The sequence below is a fragment of the Anas platyrhynchos genome, chromosome 7 (assembly GCF_047663525.1).
Source record: "Anas platyrhynchos isolate ZD024472 breed Pekin duck chromosome 7, IASCAAS_PekinDuck_T2T, whole genome shotgun sequence".
Lineage (NCBI taxonomy): Eukaryota > Metazoa > Chordata > Aves > Anseriformes > Anatidae > Anas > Anas platyrhynchos.
Genome location: NC_092593.1, coordinates 32,052,437 through 32,072,400, shown reverse-complemented (window position 1 = coordinate 32,072,400; position 19,964 = coordinate 32,052,437). Strand labels below are relative to the sequence as shown.

General features: G+C 46.7%; 1 long non-coding RNA gene across 1 annotated transcript; it reads right to left on the bottom strand.

The window, feature by feature from the left end:
• Nucleotides 1-10,569: 10,569 nt before the first annotated feature.
• LOC140002942 (uncharacterized) lies at nucleotides 10,570-15,130 on the bottom strand. Its single transcript, XR_011810660.1, has 3 exons — nucleotides 13,832-15,130; nucleotides 12,541-12,773; nucleotides 10,570-10,833 (listed from the first exon to the last, which is right to left on the bottom strand). It is a non-coding gene; the product is annotated as an uncharacterized lncRNA (long non-coding RNA).
• Nucleotides 15,131-19,964: the final 4,834 nt, after the last annotated feature.

Sequence of the window (19,964 nt, the reverse complement as noted above, 5' to 3'; positions counted from 1 at the left end):
ACTGACACCCACTGGCCACCCCCAGTACTTGAAACGCTGTGAGCCAGTGAGCAGACCTCGCCTCGGGGCGCAGCCGAGGTAGGAGGAGGTGGAAGAACCTCCTGGTGCACCTCAGCAGCTACAAGTCCAGCAGCAGCCCCAAAACCCCACTGCCGTCAGGTGGGACGATGGGCACCACCAGGCGCAGGCTGCCCTTCCTTCCTCTCCTAGTGTTGGGGAATCAGCCAAACAAACTCCTGCTCCATGACAAAAACCCCTTTCTGTAGAAAGATGGACCAACATTACTGACTTTTTTTGTCAGTAATGACAAAAAATGATAAAATTCTGCTCCCACGGGGTCCCTCTCTTCTGCATCCCGAGCCTCTCTTCTTCCTCCTCACCCTGCCACCTCCGACCTCTGCAGCTTTATTTCCAAGGCTCCCAAAGGTAGCGTTGCAAACCCAGCACCGTCCCTGTGCCTTGTGAAGAAGTGTCCCTTTCCGCCTCCCCACCGCAGCACAGCCCAAACCACATTGGCATTTATACACTTATTTTTCAATCGCATCGCATGCTTATGTCTGATTTGCTATCCACTTAGGCACTTTCAACATGATTGCCTGGTAAGCAGCTCCTTCCTACCAAATATCTTTGTTTTAGATTATATTTATCTCCTTGTGGAGAACTTCAATCTTCCCCGACATTCAATCTAATTCTCTTATTTCCGCCACATGTCATATATCATCATGTGCTACCCTCTGGTATTATTCCTTGCTCCCGTCTGGTCTCGGGAACTCTCCTCACTCTGTTATATGTTACTGGATTCATATAGTACATTATCTTCTACATGGAACATGTCACCTCGCTGAACGGTACATTATTATATTTTATGTAACCAGCGTGCCCTTTTATGCCTGCGTGATCACTTTGCACTTTCGCTATTTTAAACATCACGGTAGTACATTATTCAAAATTTAATGCACGGCATCTCCAAAGCACTGTCCTGTTTCTTATCACCCTTCCCAGGCAGTAACTTCAGCTGTTAAACGGGGAGGAATTTTTGTTAACGCTAAGCAGCTTCAGCCCGTGTACTTTACTTTTTTTTTTTTTTTTTTTTTTTTTTTTTTTTTTTTTTCCTGTGCCACTAAGCTGGCTCTGCCTCAAGGGAAAAAGGAAACTGGGGTAAACTGTGCTCGCCTTTTCAGAACACTCACCCGTTTAGCTTTTCTCACAAGGGTTTTCAAGGATACACGAGCTCCGCTCGTGTTTTAAATAATTGTATTTGGGGACTTCCAACAGAGACTAGTGCTCTCACTTCGGTGTACATTTTTGATTTTAACTTCTCCAGGTGAGCAAAGCGTCACCTTGCTTTGCGTTATTTTAAAGGAAGCAGATGAGGTTACAAGATTATTCAGTGATGTTTGATAGCTGGTTAATTAATAATTTGAAGTCAACACGTGGCAGCAGCCTCTCTAAGAAGAACAGAGGCCACGGTGTTGCTCTGCATTTTGTACAATGCTATTTACATCCACTTCAGCCTCAACTTGTTCTCACCCATGGCCAGGGCAACATCAGAGGGAACCAACCAAAGGTTTTAGGGTCACCCATTGCCATGTGGTCAGCATAAACACTCTAAGGGAGAAGATCTCACCTTGATTTTCTGAGTCCAACTGCTTTGAGTGGGTCATGGCTACACGGCGTTACTTGTCAGCATGCAGGGATGCTCGGTCTGCTGAAGCCTTTGGGAGCAAAGGAGCTGAAAGGAGCTGGAGGGACAGCCACGTCCAAGCACTGATGTGCCAGGGGCATCCAACGGCATCGTTCCTTATCACAGCTCACTTTGTTTTGGCTTGCCTAAATTACAGTTTCTCCCTGACTAAAACACGCAGCCCTGTGGTCGGAGGACCTGGTGGTTACTTGGAGAACACGGAGCCCTTCGATGCCCAGATGTCACCACTTCACAGAGGTGGTTCATGTAGAGGAACCTCAGGTTGTTTAACTTCCAAATTTCACTTTTCAATGCAATTGCTGAAAAGGTACCCACCCCTTCACCCTCTTATTTGCTTACTCGAGGTCTGCAGAGAAGGATTATGTTCTCTAGCTCTCAGTGCAAGGGCACACAAATAGGTTACCTGCTTGCAAATTTGCCAATTCCCAAGCCCATAATACTAAGGATATAATGCTAATGTACCACCTTGATCTTATTATGTTTGGCTTTTTAAAACCGTGCATCACATCCCCTCTGCCACATCCTGATGAGACTTCTTCACTCAGCCGTAACCAGAGAGGTTAGCATCTTACTACCTACCCATCCTTCCACCTTCTCATGTTAGTACCAAGCAATACATCGGCAGCAACAGAAACCATCATCTTTCCTACATAGCAACAACCGATTTGAGGACACTTCTGAAACGGGAGCCCTTTGCAAATTCACCCCGACACTTCTGAAGGTTTGGGTTCTGAGAAATCTGTCAGAGAGGGAAAACGTGGAGAGCTTCAAAGTCACCTCTGAATATATTTCACTGGGATCACACACACGGGTGGAAGCAGTACGGTGGAGTTTATGCTGCGGGGTGAAGCCTAATCACCTTCTCTGTACTTTGCTGTATGTTTATATATGTTTACATGTTGGCTCAGGGTTGGATATGAAACAAGAGGAACTTCAAGACTTGGAAACCCTGAAAAACATCAAGAGCTAACAGCCTTCTGACGTCCCATACCTTCAACAAAATACCTCAAAACATGCACAGAAACCCAGACATCCAGACTAGAGGCACAATCCAGGCACTTCTTATAAGCGATGTGAATTCTTGGAGGAAATCCCAAGAGCCATTTTTAATGGTACTTTCAGCACAAACTTGTTTATAGAGGCACAACCAGTATTTCCATGATTTCACCAGCTACATTTCTGTCGTGAGACACCTGCTTGTGTTTTACTTTGATAACTATTAGTAAGAAGTATTAATATATATTTTTTCCTGGTCTTTCAGCTTTCCTGTCAGCTGAGTGAAACATATAGACCTTTTCCTTTCAATTTTTAGGTTCAGGTCCCAGTCCAACAAAGTGCGTAAACCAATAACTCCATTTACAGCTGGCCCTGTCTTGATCAGGAGGATGGATTAGATGAGCTCCAGAAGCATGCCTTCCAACCTAAATTCCCCCATTACTAATTCCACATTAGTACTAACAGTGCCTTATATTTTGAGTCCCCCATGGCCCTCAGAGCACTCCCGTGGCCATCAGAGAACAACCAGGTTCAAAGACATGACAGTCTATATATACAAGAAGCAAGAGATATCAGAGGCAGCATAAGATACAGAAAAGGAGTTGATTTCCAGTGGTTGAATCATTTTTGCACTATCACTGACATCAAAGAGTGGTTTCAAGGGAAGTTGTCTACTCATCCCAATTTTTTTTGCCCTTCATGCATATTTAAAATCCATAGACAATTTCCAGTCTTTCAATGACTTCTCATTTTTTTAATTATTTTATTTTTAAAGGTATTTGAAAAATACACTGATCAAAGGGCTTTGTGAAATTGTAGCTTGCTTTCTACCTTTTCATAAATAATGGAAATACACAGCTGAGGCATAGCAAGCGTGTGGCTGTACTATTTATTGCTTTCCTCTGGGGAGCCATTTATCTTAAAACTACTACAGTTTACTTTCTAAAACGTGTCTGATTGTAACACTTGCAAATGTAGATTTCAAAAGTTGGCTCCGATAATTTATGCTCTCACGCTTCCAGATCACACGTTATTTTTGAAGCTTCCCTTTTCACAACGATGTTCCCCATTTTCACTAAAACAAAGCAGAGGAAAAAGAAAATAAGCCCACCTATGGTTTAGCTAAAATGACAGCTGTGGAGATGAAATCAAATTTCTATCACGTTGCTCTCAGTGTCATATTATTCCTTTTGGGCCGCAACCTATGCCACGTGTACAAAGACTGAAAATATAGGGGAAAGGTGGAAGTTTGTACTAACTACTATACATTTACTGATACTGTTAGTTCAGAATAGGAGAAATGTGGAAAATAAAAATCTAATCACACAAGCTTATAGTGCCTGAAGACACATCCTTTACAATTTACTGCAACAGAGAGAAAAACATGCAATGTGATGGACTGCTCGCCATCAAAAAAAAACAACCACCACCTTTTTCTCCCCCCATTTTGGTTTCTACCAGTCAAACTTGAAGAAATATCTATCCCAAACTTAACTTTTCTACTTTTGGAAATATATTTCTGGATTTGGGATCTTCTGTTCTCTTAATAAATTTAAAAAAAAAAAAAAAAAAAAAAAAAAAAAAAAAGAATCATGCTGAGGGGAAATTATTTCACTGTCCATATTTTTTAGTTGAAATTCAAGTTTTCTGTTAAAAAAGGATGGATTTTTTTTTTGTCTAGTTTTTATCTTTGTTCTTGCTTTTAGTCTATAGCTGCAGGCAAGGCACCAGACAGCAGAGGACAGAAAGAAGTCCCCAGCAAAGGTTCTGGGGAAGGAAAACAGATGCAGGATAATTAAGGAATAACATTATTTGCCTTATTCTGGCCAAGTTCTTTGTTCAGAGTTAACAGCACTCAACATTCATGGATTTCTTGCCCTTGTGTTTAAGGAATGAAACCAAGGGCAGTGTCACAAATGTGGGGGTGTTGCAGATTTACAACATGCTGGCTACCATGAGCTTATGGCAGATAATTTTTGGTGTGCATTTTGGAAGGTGCAAGAGCAGACAGCCACACGCTGCAGTTACACGTGCTTGCATGTGGTCTGCAGGCACGTGCAGGGCATCAGATGTCCCCATCCCCGTCCTTCCTGAGCTCTTCACCATCCTCACGAGTGCCCCTGCTAAAACAAGAGCCTCTCGCAGAACAGAATCAGGGGCCTGGGGGCTGCTTGCTGCCTCCTCCAGTCGGAAATCTGCCCCCTTCAAAAGGCTTCTACAGCAGGAAAGAGAGGGGTAGCTTGCACAACAGAAGCCAAAACTTTCCATTACCCTTCAGCTTTCTTCTTCTGTGGTGAAAGGCAGACGATTTTGATGTTTATTATCAGTTTTTCCTATTGTTACTGCACAGGCTTAATGTAACTGCCACGCTATAATAATATACATCTGCTCTTTGAAATGCACCGGTGAACGTCAGTTAGGCAGCATTTATGCTTCTCGTGGTGTCAGAGCAATTAACATCCCCTTCTTTTTAAGTAAGCGATGAAACAGTACATTAAAAGGCCCCGCAGAACAAGCCAGAAAGTGTTCAAACTGTAGCAAAAATAAATAAATAAATAAAATCATAAAGATGAGGCACAATGCTCTGGATACATAGCAGCTCAAACCCATGAACACCAGGGGCTTTAAGCAAGGGTGCCAGGGCTACATGTGGGTGAGGGACGGATGGTGTACAGGTGAGGGGTGGATGATGTATGGATGTGGCCCCTTTCCATTCCCAGGACCTGGGAAGACTCGTGGTGGGGTGGGAAGGGAGAGCAAATCACCCAATGCCCCATGAGCAACTCCTGGAAGGGAAAATCCCCACTAAGGGAAGATTCATCCTGAAGATGAGGTGCTCCCTGCACCAAATCCCCTTCGTAACAAAGCATGGGACATCACCTCTGGACTGGCGACCCCTGAGCTGCTTTGATTTCCTTTTGTTCTCCGATCCACTCGCCCACCCATAAACCTCTCCTGCGCTTTTTTTTTCCTTATAGCATCGAGTTTCATTAAATGTTTACGATCCTATTACAGGATACTGCTTGAGATTACTATTATAAAAGGGAGTTGATAAAACTTCATTATCTGTGGTGGCAGAGGAAGAATAAAATCTTACACCTTCAAGTTTGTCCATAACATTTGTTGTAATGTCTTTTTTAAAAGCCAAAGCACACACACACAAAAATCCCCAGCAACCAAACCCGCCGTAGCTGACACCGGTGTCACGAAATGTCACGATGCTGGAAATTGGCTGCATCAAGCACATCAAGAAAACTTTACGAAAGCTACAATTTCATTGTCACTGCATATATTATTTCAGGGCAGCACTTTTTTCGTTTCCTGTGTTACTACAGTGGGAAGTACCCAGCTATTAAAGTACAGCAGCGTAACCTCAGCGAGGACCAATTTATACCCGAGCCTGGGTGCCGAGCTCTGCAATTCCTGTGATCTTTTCCTTTAAAAAATAAATTGCCGGTACTTTAATCATTTATCAGAAGGAAGAGAGTGTTTGTTTCAAAGGCGCAGAGTAAAGGCTTTAAAATTATACTCTGCTCAGCCTTGGCTTCTGAGTGAATGCAGAAGTAAGAAGGTTTTTAGGATCTGCAGAGATGTTTTAATTCCTTTACCTTCTGCAGGTAAGAAAAAAAAAAGCAAACACCTCTCTTCCTCCTTCCTACCAGGTGTACAAGAAGGGACATTTTAATAATAAAAACTGTTTTCAGTGTTGAGTTCTCTAAGAAAGAAAAAAATACACCAACGCTAAAGCTCGGCACTGACAGCCCCTGTGAAATTCTTGCCTCTTCCCCACCCACGGCGTTTTAAGAGCCTGATTTCACTGCAGAGGGAAGGAGAAGCAGCAGGGCCAAGGGAGACGTCCCCGAGGCCTACGGGCGAGACCTGTCACCCCCTTGCATTTCTTGTGCTTCCTTCAGTTTCCCCCTTTCTCCCCCAAAACCGCCGCTGTGCGCTCCTTTGAAGGCAGGGCCCCGCTCGCCAGCTGTGGGCTCCAGATGTGCTGGGGGGTGGGCACCCACCTGGGGGCCTCTCCTCTCCCCACCTGCCCCAGTTCAGAGCCTGTTTCCTTTCTGCTATCTGAGAAGAAATGAGACCTGGCAAGGCCAGGAGCTCCCTGTTCATCCCCTCTTTTGCAGGAGAGGTTTAACGGGAAGGCAGGAGCGCCCCTGCTGCTGATGGCCCCCGTGCTCACGTCCCCACCACACCTTGGGCATTAAATTCTTGTTTGATAGCTGGGATGGAAAGCACTGATGGAAAGCTTGAAAGAGGCATTATCACAGAGCTGCCACTATCAGGATTTGGGGCTTTCTGCCCACATGCAAGAGAGTGGGAAGGTGTTTTGAGACCGTCCTTGGACAGGTCTGTTTGAGAAGCAGCTTTGTGGGACCTCCTGGGCTTTAACCTGTTGCAGCTCGAGCCCTGGGGGCGGGGGGCTCAGCAAGCATCAGCCACGGCTCCTCAGAGCTAAAAACGAAGCTGGAGCCTATTAGTCAGAAACCACCTCAAAGCTGCCGAGCCGGAGGATGCTGAAGCCCCGAGTGTGCTATTTAACACCTGCCAGCTCACGCTGCAACTGTATCCTACCGGGCTGTTTCCAGTTGCATTTGCGGTTAGCGAAGCAAAACCCCAAATCTTCAGCGATGACTTGAATGCCTTTTGGCTCAGGCTGCTGCTGAGAAGCTCCAACACTTGGCCACTGATAGCCCCAGTGCAGAGCAGGCCCTGAGAAAAGCATGGGTTGGATGCCCCAGCTCTGTTTTAGGGATGCTTTGGTTTGGGGAGTCCAAGGGGGTGAGGTTGGAAGGGAGCCCTGGGGGTCACCGAGCAGGGGAAGACAAGCAGCAGAGCGATGGGTTATAGAAGGGAGAGGAAAATAAGCTGTAGGAGAAGGACACTGCTAGGAATGCATCATTTCCTAAAGTTCAAGTCATCCTGGATGCTCAAATTGCTGTGCTAACCCCCAGCTGCCAGCCCAGGAATGCACCCACAGCCATGGGGACGTGGTTACGGGGCTGCTCCACAGCCCTGGTTCCTTCCAGCCCCACTCCCTGCTCCAGAGAGCGAGATGCTCCTGGCACCAGGTGGTTAACAAGCTGTGGAAATGGGGTGGTTTTATACCAAGCATCCCCTGGGTATTCCTCTTTTAAGAGAGAAACTAGAGGAATCAGCCACTGGGGACCAGAAGCAAATATTTATGGATGAGATGCACTTATTAAATTCCCTTTCATGGCTGACCTCTTTTTTTTTTTTTTTCTTCCATTTTAAGGGGTTAAACAGCTTAAAACCAAGCCATCTCATGCCCGTGTCCCCCGCTTCCCAAAGGGAACGGAGCCCTGGCTGTGCTGTGCTGCGAGACCTGCTGTATTCTCCCACGACCGCTGGTGTAAGCTAGACTGCATTCCTGTCTTTCAGTTGTCAGGAGAGTGTGGAAAGAAGATATTTATCGCATTAGCCCTGCACGATCAAGGAGAAGGCTGGCTGTTTAAGGATGCTTTATTAATGAACGCTAGAGGACATCTACCCCTCCTAAGGTACGAGTGGCTCGTTACTGAAAAATGCAGGGAGATAAACAGCCCAGTCCTCTGTCTTCTGTGGCTCTCCAGTAGGTGTGTTACACTCGACATGGGTTATTTATGAGCCGCAGATAGTGCCCAAGGCTAAACCTACCACTGCCATTAAAAAATAAAAGCCGACGTAACTGACAGAGCGCTCTGCTGCTGCTGGTTTAATAACGCAGGTGTCTTTCACATGACTTGAAAGGCCCAATCCAAAGCGTATCAAAGTCAGGGATAATTTTCCTATTGACTTCAAAGACGGAGCAGCCCCGGGGGGCGCAGGGCTGAAACCCCCTCGCAGACTGCATAAAGCCCCATGTCCCAGTGGAAGTTTTTCCCCCTCCAAAAGCAAGCATTCAGGAGCTCTGCCATCGGGGAAGCCCCTCCTAAAGTTCACTACACCTGTTTTTTCCAGCCCTCCAAACCCTTCCACTGTATCTGACCCCTAGATAGAGGGGGGAAAACCCACCTGGCTCATAAATCCCATTTCAATGGGAAGCTATAGGATGAATTTACACCTAGGGCATTCCTGGCCTGCTACAACTTGATGGAAGGCAAGTCGTTAGACTCATATAGCGACCCTATAGCCATTGAACACCACCCTATAGCACCATCACACTCTGGCCAAGGGCAGCAGAGAGAGCAGGAGACCCTCTTGAGTCCAGCAGCAGGCTTTTTGGGACAGGAACGTATCGCGGAGCACGGGACACCCAACTGCAGCAGCTTCCTTGGCAGAGCCGCTCACTCCCAAAAGCTCCGCGCACGCTCTGGCTGCTTGCTGCCAACACATTGCAGGCACTCTGCAAAATGCTGCTCACTTGCTCTGCAGTTGCTCGCGACAGCTTGGTTTGGATGGGAAGAGGGAACAAGAAAGAAGCGCCTTCGGAAGGAGAGGAGCTACCTGCAGCCGATGCCACCTTGCTCTTCCTTTCCTTTTGCTCAGAGCCTTGCCGGGCTATCCCCGTGTGCCAGGCATGGGCACACGCAAGGGTTAATCCAGGCCTCCCTCCCTAAAATAGAGAGAAACTTGTTTTCCCCAGCACCAAACTCCTGCCGCGTACGGGTGCGCAGACAGTCATTTTAATGACTATACGCTGTTGTAATGTTAGCAGATATTTTAAAGAGCATATCGCTCCAACAGAAGCCACTGCCATCTGTGCTTCCCCAATTAGGAATGCAAGCAAATATGTATTTTACAGTAACATCAATAAAATGTAACGCGCAAGTGATGCATCTTGCCTTTTTTTTTTTTTTTTAAAGCCACAAATTGGGGAAGCAGTCAGTCTTCAAGCCATGGAATTCCCTTGCATGAAGAACGGGATTTTTAAAACCAAAAGCACCATCCACGCAGGGATCATGCAAGGAATTTTATTTCTAAAACCAGGTGAACTAAGCAGAATAAAGGTTCCGTAATAGTTTATGCTTTTTTAAAGATTATCCCTTTTAGAAGATGGCCTACACTTCTGCTGTTATTAAAAAAAATGATTGCCAGGATATTCATCAGCAAGCATCCCATGCCATCCACTCCAATGCTACCTGTTGCCAGCAGTCCCCCAAAACCCCAGCTTTCTTGCTCCAGTGAGGGACCCTCTGGCCCAAGGTGGCAGGGATCAGCCCTCGGGGGACACAAGAAGCTCCACGTGGAGCTGCTGCCAACCTCTTCACGAGTTCGCTTTTTTTTTTTCATGCAATTGCATCTTGAGATTTTTTTTTTTTATCCTACACACCCTGAAGGGAAGGGGACAAACCTAAACAAAGTGAAAGGCAGAGCAGCTCGCCTGCTGCTGCCAGGCAGGCATCCCCTCCCTACCTGGTGCTTAATGCGATAATGAACCTTCCCCGAGGAGCTTTTGTGGTTTAGGGCTTGCTGCATAAGAACGCAACGCAGAACACACAAAGCCACATTTCTCTCTTCCCCCCCCCACCCCACACACATCTGATCAAAAGCCAGGCTGCAATTAAAACGCAGCACAGTTTTTTGTTTTTTTTTCCTTATACCACTAGATGGTCTTTCATCAGCAAACGAAAACAGGGTAAATATTTTCTGTGCAGCGGTAAAGGTTATACTTCATAACTGTGCTTTGTGCTTCAACACCTCGTCCTTTTAAAAATAGTTTACATTAAAACACTGCCAGACAAGCCATTTGGTGCCACACAGGAGGATTACACCTGCTTCACAGCAAAGGCAGATGAGTGCAGGACCTGCCCTTCTCTGCCCCATGTTTCCCTTTCCAGTGGTACCCAGCTCTGTCCCTAGCCCAGGGGTGGCCCAGTGGCACTCACATGCATCACCGCCACCAGCAGCACTCACCCATGGATGCTTTTGTCCTAAAAACGTGTTGGAGCATCTCTGGGTGACACCTCAGGGACCAGGAGCGTCTTGCAGTGTCAGGTGGAGCTTCCAATCTGCTTCTGACTTTTTCCACATTTTTTTTAAGAGACCAACACAATAGATGGACCTTCTAAGGCCTCTCCTCTGCACGCTCCAACTTGCTCTCCACAAGCATGTTAAAGCACTTGAGAAACTCCTTTTATTTGAGAGATTTGAGATATTTGAGATACTTGAGAGATTTGGAGTCTCTGTAACACAAAGAGGAACAGAGACCAGGTAAGGAATGAATCCATCAGGTCCCCACATCTCCTTCTGGATGGCTGCTGCACATTGTGGCCGTGGAGAAAATAACCTGTGGGGTCAGAGCATTAAATGCATTTTCTACTTTTTTGTCTACTTTTTTTTTTTTTGTGGACAACCTATTGGGCTCTGGATCGAGTTGTGGAGGCCCCAGATCCCACCCGTGGGCACAGCAGGAGCTTCACTGTTTCCATCAGCTCAGAAATCTTCAGACAAAGTACTAAAGTAAAATAGGTCACCACAACTTCACTTTTTTACTTCACTGTACACCAACAGTCATGTTCCTCCTTGTGGGATGCAGATGCAGCATCTCACTTGAAACCCTGATAGGAGTCACTCGTACACACAATTAAAATTAATTACCGAGCTGTAGAGATGTCCCTGCGCCGTCATAATAAAGAAATAATTCAATTTGTCCATCATCTTAATTTCTATCTTAACCACAGTGTGTAAGACTGGAAATACATGTGTTTCACTCCCATTAATTACTCTGGGCACACACAGACATGGGCAATGCAATTAATTACTCAGAGCTCAACACCCTTCTTAGGAACTCCACCACAGCCTTTGGACCAACAAAAGGTCCACCTCCAGTGCTCAGCCATTGATTTCTGCCTGGGGCTGGGCAGATGTGGGCATGGGAGGGTTGGGTGTGCTGAGAGCCATGGGGAGAAAGTCATTTGGTGCTTGCCCTCCTTGCAGACACCTCCAACCTCAGCTGAAGACAAAATACCTGTGAGAAGGGTAAAATAAGCTGCCCTTATCTCCTGGGCTGAGAAAGCCTTGGCAATGCTTGCTCTTCTACTCAAGCCCAGGTTGAAGACAACTATCAGGACATTGCAATATCCACGACTGAAGTCCTGTAGCTACCATTCAGAAGATGCTAGCTGCTGCTTTCTGTTTATTTTGAATCTAGAGGCTTGTGCTTAGCGACAGGTTGCCCGTGTCCATCTGTAGCTTGTTTTTTGTTTTCACGCACGCTGCACATTTGTGTGACAAGACGTGGGCACATTCAGCGCAGAACAAACCCGCTTGTTTTTCACCTACGGTCTGCCCACAGGGGGGGCTCGGCGGAGCCCAGGCCTGGCAGCGTTTCTTCCGAAGGCACCTGGATAAAAACAGTGTCCCCTCCACTGCCCACAGCATGGGGCAGGAGCAGGCCCTGCCTGCTGCAGGAAGCCTGGCCAGGAGGAGCAGCTCCCCTGATCCAAATGCTCTGGAGGCATTGGGATTGCATGCTCCTCAGGCTTCAGCCCTGACACACATCAGACCACTACACTTCTCATCACCTCTCACAGTGCAAGATAGCTTTACCACTGTTATTTAACAGCTAGGACCACATTTTGGGGGAAATTTGGGTGTTAAACATGACCAGCCTCTCCCAGGCTCGCAGGATCCCATAACAAGTGCCTCACAACCAGTGCCTGCCCATCCCAGAGGAGACTCAGCAGGATGAGCACAGGTGTAACACCTGCCAACCCTCACTTGGCTCTTCTCATTGACTCCAGTAACCCCCCAGCAGGCCTGAAGCTGGCCCTGCACCTGTTACCTTGGTCAGTTAATTAAGCATCCTAATTTACTTCCCTCTCTGAGTCCTTCTCTAGCACTTAGGAAAAACTCTTACACATCCTCATGTCCATCCCAGCCAGTCTCACCTGTTTGAGCTTCAGGCTGACCACAGGAGAGGAGACCAGGCTCGATTCTGCAGCAGATTTTGGGGCTATCACCATCCTCTGAGCAAATTCAGGAGCTCACCAAGCGGAGACTTCACAGTTACTCGTGAAAAACCCTGCCTAAAAGTCCTTTGGTGGGTGCCAAGCGCCGCACAAGGCGAGCGCTGCAATCAGATGGCAACGTAGGAGATCCAGAAGTTGTGCCAAGGCTTTGGCTGGGAGGGGGAAAGGGAAAAAAAATATTGTAGTCACCCACGCTGTGCAGCCTTCCTTCTCATGCTCCCTGGCAAAGCATTTTTTGTGCCCTGAAACAGCCCCAGCAGCACCTGAGCATCCCCAAAGCAGCAGAGAGGAGCCCCACAGGCAGCTGCTTTGCCAGCTGTTGGCCTCGGTAGCGCAGGCCTTCCTTGTGTGACAGGCAGTTCCCAAGGAAAACCTTAATCTCTGTACCTGAGCACAGAAGATGATACTTCTGAGCCTCTTTTCTCACTAAGTTTTTTGCAGAAGTTCAGGTAGGGGAAAATATAAATTCACTGCCATCAAGGTTTTCTATATCAAATCTCAAAGACTCCAGCCAAAACACCTCAAGGAGGTACAGAGGTCTCTGGCTGTGCCCCCCAATATTAGCAGGAGGTGAAGAGAAAGTACGAAAGCAAGAAAGAAGAAGGCAGAAAGAGAGGCCCTGGGTTGTTACAGGATGTCCCTCCCCTGTGCAGGCAATGCAAGAGATGGCCGCCCACTCTCCCCACAGCTGCTGTACATGTATATGGGTTTGTATGTGTGTTTGTAGGTACTGCAAGGACAAAAACCCACAGCGCTCCTGTTCTTCAGGGCAGAGACTCTGCGTGTAGAGCATCTGAGAGAACAGGGCTGGGGAATATCACCTCAGCTGAGTTATTTGCCACAGTGACGATGATGTCCTGTGTCAGTCACAAGCTCTGTCTGGCCAGAAATCCGGTTTGTTGGCTGACACCCTGCCAGCTCCTACCTTTGGCGTGGGGAGCTGCTCCCTTTGACCTACACACAGTGGGAACCCACCAATTTCAGAGGCTCTGAGTAAAATCCCCAGAAGGGCGACCAGCCCTGGGTGGGATGGAGAAGGCTGATGACCTTGGGAGCACCAGCAGGGCTTCGCTACCCAGAGTGTAAGTGGGCCAAAGCGTGGCTCCACAGCACAAGGAGATGGGAAAGCTGGGCTGGAGGCCTCTTCAGGAACCAGAGGGGCAAGTGCTAACCCAAGCCGGCACAAAGAAAGAATACAATTGTCTCTTACCATTCCCAGACGCCCACGATGAGGCTTAGGCCGCACTGCTGGAGGCAGGCCTTGTTGTGAAGGAGGCCAAGCCCAAGCCTAGGTGGAGGTGGGTGACACCTGGGCCATGCTCTACCTGCAGCCCCCAGAGCAGCACTGCTGTCTCTCAGCTATCTCCAAAGCTGCCTCCCAAAAGCAGGCAGTGATCCAACAGACACCCCCAGCACCTAGAGCCCCGTGTGCTTCAGGCATTGGCTGCACCCAGGAGCAGCCAGAGAACAGACATCCACGTTTCCAAAAGGACAAATGCAACAGGACTCACCAAGCAGCTTCAGGACCTCAGGTGGATAAGAGGCCTGACATCACCATCAGAGCTCTCCTAAGTGGGATGCAGGGGGCTTTTAAACCAAAATACTCCTCCCTTAACAAGCCCCCGGCCTCATGACTTGGCTGGTTACAACAGCAAGCTGTTAACATGACCACCATCAGCAGCAGCCAGGTCTCCGTGTTGCCCCAGGTGAGTTTGTCAGTTTTCAGAGAGGCCAAATTGTAGCTCTTGTGGTTACGGAAAACCGTGGTGCAGCAAAACTTAACAGGCCCAAAAACCCAGAAAGGAAACAAAAGCCAGATCAGTGAGAAATCCTGCACTTGGGGGGTGCTTTTCTGTAAAACCACTGACCTAACCTGTGCAGCATTTGACTTGTGATTTTTGAATGTCAGGAAGAACCAAATTCTGCAGGTTTGGGAACCAAAACATGGGCACAAAGTTGACTGCCCCGGTCCCTGCCATTCCCCCATCCTGTGCTGCCTCTCATGCCCCAGAGCTCTTTCCAGCTATGGGGCCACAGCTATCACTCTCTCTGCAGGATGCGTGCCCATATATATAGCTATACCCACATACCACTTCTTGTTCATGCCCCTGGTTCTTGAGAGGATTTTCTTCTGTGTTTGTACCCTTTTCCTGTCTCAGTGATGAAGGAGATGTAAGTACACTGTGTGTTCTTATAAATGTCTTTGTTGTGCCCCTTGTTTTGCACTCATGGTAGCATTGCTTGATTGAGACTTGAGCCTGAGTCTTGCGACACCCCCCCAGCTTCCCTGTTATCCCACTTTTTGTAGTGATAAACCCCATTTTCAATGTATTTTTACCTCCCTTATTACTCTGAGATTGCAAAGTAAAAGCTAAGCACATTCAGGAGGGAAAAGTTCTTGAAAACCAAACTCCTAAAAGGTGATACATTGGCACAAAGCAAAAAGGTGATTAAAATGGACTGTTTTCTAGTTTGTAACCTCTTGCTGCTTGGTGACTTATGCTTTGCTTGCTTTGAATGCTTGGTCTTGGCTGCACGCCCTGCTGTGCTGTTCAGGGTAGGAGATGGGGCAAAACCACTTGTTCTCCTTCTGCACATGGAGTCTGGCAGCAGCTGCAGCCCAAACTGCTCAGCAGTAACAGCCCCACCAACATGAAGCTCGGTATAGGCACACAGGGCTCCTCACTTCACAGAATCACAGAATTTCTAGGTTGGAAGAGACCTCAAGATCATCGAGTCCAACCTCTGACCTAACGCTAACAGTCCCCAGAGTTATCTAGTATTTCTGCAACACTTACTTAGAAATAACAGCCACTGATCACATACTATCCCCCTATTTTTGACATGAAGAGCACAAAACAGCTTTGGATTTCAGAAATGGCACTTGGGAGGCTGAAAAGCCTCAGGTCACAGCCTTGCTCTCACAAGGGAAATTGGTTCTTAGGGTTTTTTCCCTCCCTCACTTAAGTATGGTAGGCCAAACACTGAGTTAAGAGTTTCAAACATTATTAACCTTTACTTGCAAATACTGTGAGCCAAGAGACATGCTTCAGGCAACATGTTTCCATTCCTGGACACTCAGGGCTTTTCCTAAGTTCACTGTAAATGCAGACTTCTTACAGGCTTTCAGTGTTGTAACTTTGGCTTTCATCAACAAAAACCCACACATTTCAGTGTAATAAGCTGGTTATTAGAGGAAATAAAGCTTGAACACCCCAAGGATATGCCTGCAAAGCTTGCTGCCCTGTTCATGGGAGAGACCCATGCAATGATCTGGCTTGCACTGGTAGGTAACAGTGTAGTTCTAGGCACCATTCCTTAGCCCTAGAAAGTTATCAGCGTTGGGGCTCCTGGGACACCTCACCAGGCATCAGGGTGCATACAAAATAACCCTGCTGACTTTATTTTCACTTTTTTTTTTTCATGTGTAGGGCTGCCTAAGCTCTGCAAACCTAGTGGATTGTGCTCAGCTAGCCTGCTTATGAGACAAACCACATGTCCAGCTCTCACCAAAATAGGTTTTGTTCACTCCTGCCCACAATAAAAGAGAAGGGAGCAAGCACCAGATTATGAAGGCCCTCTGTTCATTGAGCAACTTTTGGCAGAAGCTGCGCTCTGGCATGGTTCAGCTAAACCTCTCCCATTAGATTACCCAGCGATTTGATTACTGTTGCAGTTAACTTCTGAAAAATCTGGCCAAGCTGAAAAGCTGTGAACAGGCCTCGTAGTTAACATTCACGTGATGGCCCAGAAAACAGGTAAATCCCCTGCCCTGCTTTCACCCAACCTGCTCCACTCATCCCAGTGCTCCCCCTTTGCCCCGTGCCCAAGGTGTTATTCTTCAACTCATACTCTAAAGGCTGCCCTGCCTGCACCCCCTGCCAACACCATGCTCACACAGCCCTTGAAGTACCTGGGCCACATCAGCAGCAGCACAGGAGTTATAAATGGAGCCCACAGACAGAAAATCACTTCATTGGTAATTCTGTCCCAGGAGTTTCTGCCCTTGCCCCTTTTTTCCTGACGCACCTTGTTAAATACCTGCAGGAAATTGCCTGTTTCCCCAGGGTCTGGTTCTCCACTGCTTTACATGAAAGCAGAACAAGAATAAAAACAGCTATTAGGCTAACCCGGTTGTCTTTTCCACCTGCCTGCTTGAGTACATGCAACCACAGGAGGTGTGGGGCAACAGACCCAAGGTTCAGGGCTCATTTTACATAGTTTTAATCAACAAGAAGCAAAGCCTCTTAAAAAAAAAAAAATTAAAAAAAATAGGTGAACCTGGATGAGACCCAGAGCAAAACCCCACTGAAACAGGAATTAAGACTCGCTGCTGACCTCCAGCATTGCCCCATCATTCCATGGGAGCAATCTGTTTTAGATATAATAATCCTCTTTTGCCTTCAAAAGTAGCACATCCCTCATCCTTCTGCACAAACCAATGACTGGCATAATTAAAACCAAGCCAGACTCATCTAATTTGACACTCAAGCAGTTCAGACATAAAATATTCTCTTGAAAAAAATGCACTTTGCTGTTAAAAAAGCAGCACATATGTTTACATATGGATAATGAGCCTTGCTGGCAAGGACAATTAAGTCTCCTGTAAGCATCTGTGGTCATTCTCCACCTGCATTTCAGACGAAGGCTGGCTGCAAGTTATTTGCCATCCGCTAAGGTAATTGTTGTGTCCCTTGTGCTTGGCTCCTGTGACTGCTACAGCAATTCCAGAGACTGTTCCTTGCCTTTTTCCTGATGCACTACATGTCTCGAAGGAGGATATCTAACATCTGAAGAACTGGAGAGCATTTCCTCTTCTTCCTTCCTTTACGTCACGTTTCTGACTTGGAGCTAGTTCTTGTAAAATAACCTTGAAGACTGGTTTACCAAGCGTGACCAAAATATATCTTGTAGGAGCTCCTTTGACCTATGTTTCTTCACCTTTTTTCCCTATTTAGCTCTGCTGGTGGTGACCAGGCTCACATGGGAGCTTTTCTCCATGCAAAGTGGGACTAAACAGGACCAGCCCTGGTCAGGGACAAGAGATCCCATGGTGCTTGGTTGATATCACCCATCATTGCTGCCAAGGACAGCCACGTTTCTGGATGCTTATGAGACTTCTTAGCCTATTAGGTAGGAAGCTTTCCCCTACACCCAGAAAAAAAAAAGTTGTATCGGACTTGGCATATTCAGTTCTCAAGCTATACCTGTACCTGACCTAACTATCATTTAAGGAACAGCATAGCTAGATAGTGGCTCTGTGCAAATCAACTTTATTTACTTTTTTTTAAATATTAAAAATATGTATGCACACATGTTTGGGGCAAAGAACAGTAGTGTGGTCATGAGCAGTCCCCTTCTGAAAGCCTTTGCTCACTCAGAGCTATTTTACAGTAATACCCTTCGGTGTTAAACACAGCAGGGGCTTAAAGCAAGCACACTTGAGAGCAATTATGCAGCTCTCAACCAAGCCATCCACCTACTCGCACTCATCTCCACTCCTCTCCCCCCATTATATTTTCAGCATCTCTACAACACGCAGAATTATCAGCAGAAGAATGTAGTCCAGAGCAAGAAGCTTGCACACAGCAGCTGGGGTTATTATTAAAGGACCAACCTTGCAATGCTGCACGATGAGCACCCACACTTTCATGCATGGGTGCATTATTACTTAAGTGTGCAGCACTCCCCCCCCACCATTTTTTTCCAAGAGGACCCTATTATTCTCACTGTGAAAGCTGAAGCAACCCTAGGCTCAGGTGAAAGCAACAGGCAGCACTAAAATATCATTAAAAATGATAGAAAGTTCCGGGTCAAGTTGGCTATTGCAGATAAAGCTACTATCATCTACCCTTAGCGATTGGGACTGAGAGCCAAGTGTTTTCATTACACACTGAGTAAGAAGTACTTTATAAATCACAATAACTCCTGACATGCAATAACATCCAGTCTTATTAATATAAACTGCAGGGATTTTTTTTTTTTTTTAAAGTCTGTTGGCAGTAAAACCACCCCTTCCATAAAACGTTGGCATTCGCACATGCCCTGCAGCTTCTCACAGCACCTTTAAGCACTAAAGATGTTCATTACCTCATACACACACAAAAAAAAGGGCAGGATTATATCATCGCTCAAAAACACCCTCCCCTGCTTCTCCCTAAACACCAGGGAAGTCAGCAGGGCCAGATGTGGGCACCCCAAGCCCCATGGTGGTACGGGACACAGGGCAGGACACCAGCCCAGCACCACGTTGTGCTCATGCACCCAGGCAGGGCTCCATGCTCTTACAGGGGGTGGAGGAGCACCCCTCTCAGGGCTTTTTTCCCCCCTCTCCATTTCACCACAACTGCATTTTATTATTAGTTCATGTCCTCCCCTGAAAACATGTCCTAGGAAGCAAACAGAGCTGAATTACAAGTATTAGGGTAGAGAAACACTCCACAAGATACCATTTTTCTATCTCATAAAGAGACTTTTTATGGTTTCCCCTCCCTTTCTAACTCAGTCGGGCACAACAGCATGGAAGCAGAAGGAAAAATATTGCTCCTCAGGATTAGGCAACATTAAAGAAAGCCAAAAAAAGAGATTATTTTTGCTCTGTTGAGCAAAACAGGGGCTTGGCTCAAACTCTCCAGCACAGCAGAAAGCACCACCATCACTATTACTTGCTTGAGAAGTTCTGCTTGTTGAGGAAACCTCTCATTAAGAAAAATTCTGACTACCATCCCCACCAGCACTGCTTTTCTCCCATGACCATACCTGAGGGTGTGAGGCCAGCACCCCTGCCTAAATGCACCTTGCATTAGGGTGAAATGCCCATCAGGTGTTGATCTGATGCAGTTTCGTGGCACTGCACCACGGCTGTGCCTTGTGTAGTAGCTCTAGAGACTCGTAGGGGTGAGAGAGGAAAAACGAGACCACAGTTTGGCTTTTCCAGGTGACTTGTGATGAGATGCACGAGAAGTGGCAGGATTGTTTTAGACGACCGCTGAGTTTTGCACCAACTCGTTGTGCGCAATGCAGCGCTGGTGCTAAGGAGATGTGAGCGGGAATGGCTGCAGCACCTGCCTATAAAGAAATTGCTTATAATTAGGGATGCTCCAATAAAAAAATGTCATCGGGAATAACCCATTTCCCAATAAACTTTTGCAACTTTTCGATGCTTCCAGAGGCATCGCAGACACACCTATGAGCACCTTTCTTAACTTTAAGTCTGGTTTTATTTATTTATTTATTTATTTTCTTATTTATTTACTTTGGTGTGCGTGTGGTGTTAAAGTTCCAATCTGCACTGGGAGGCTCTCGTGGAAGGAAAAAAAAAAAAAAAAAAAAGAAAAAAAAAG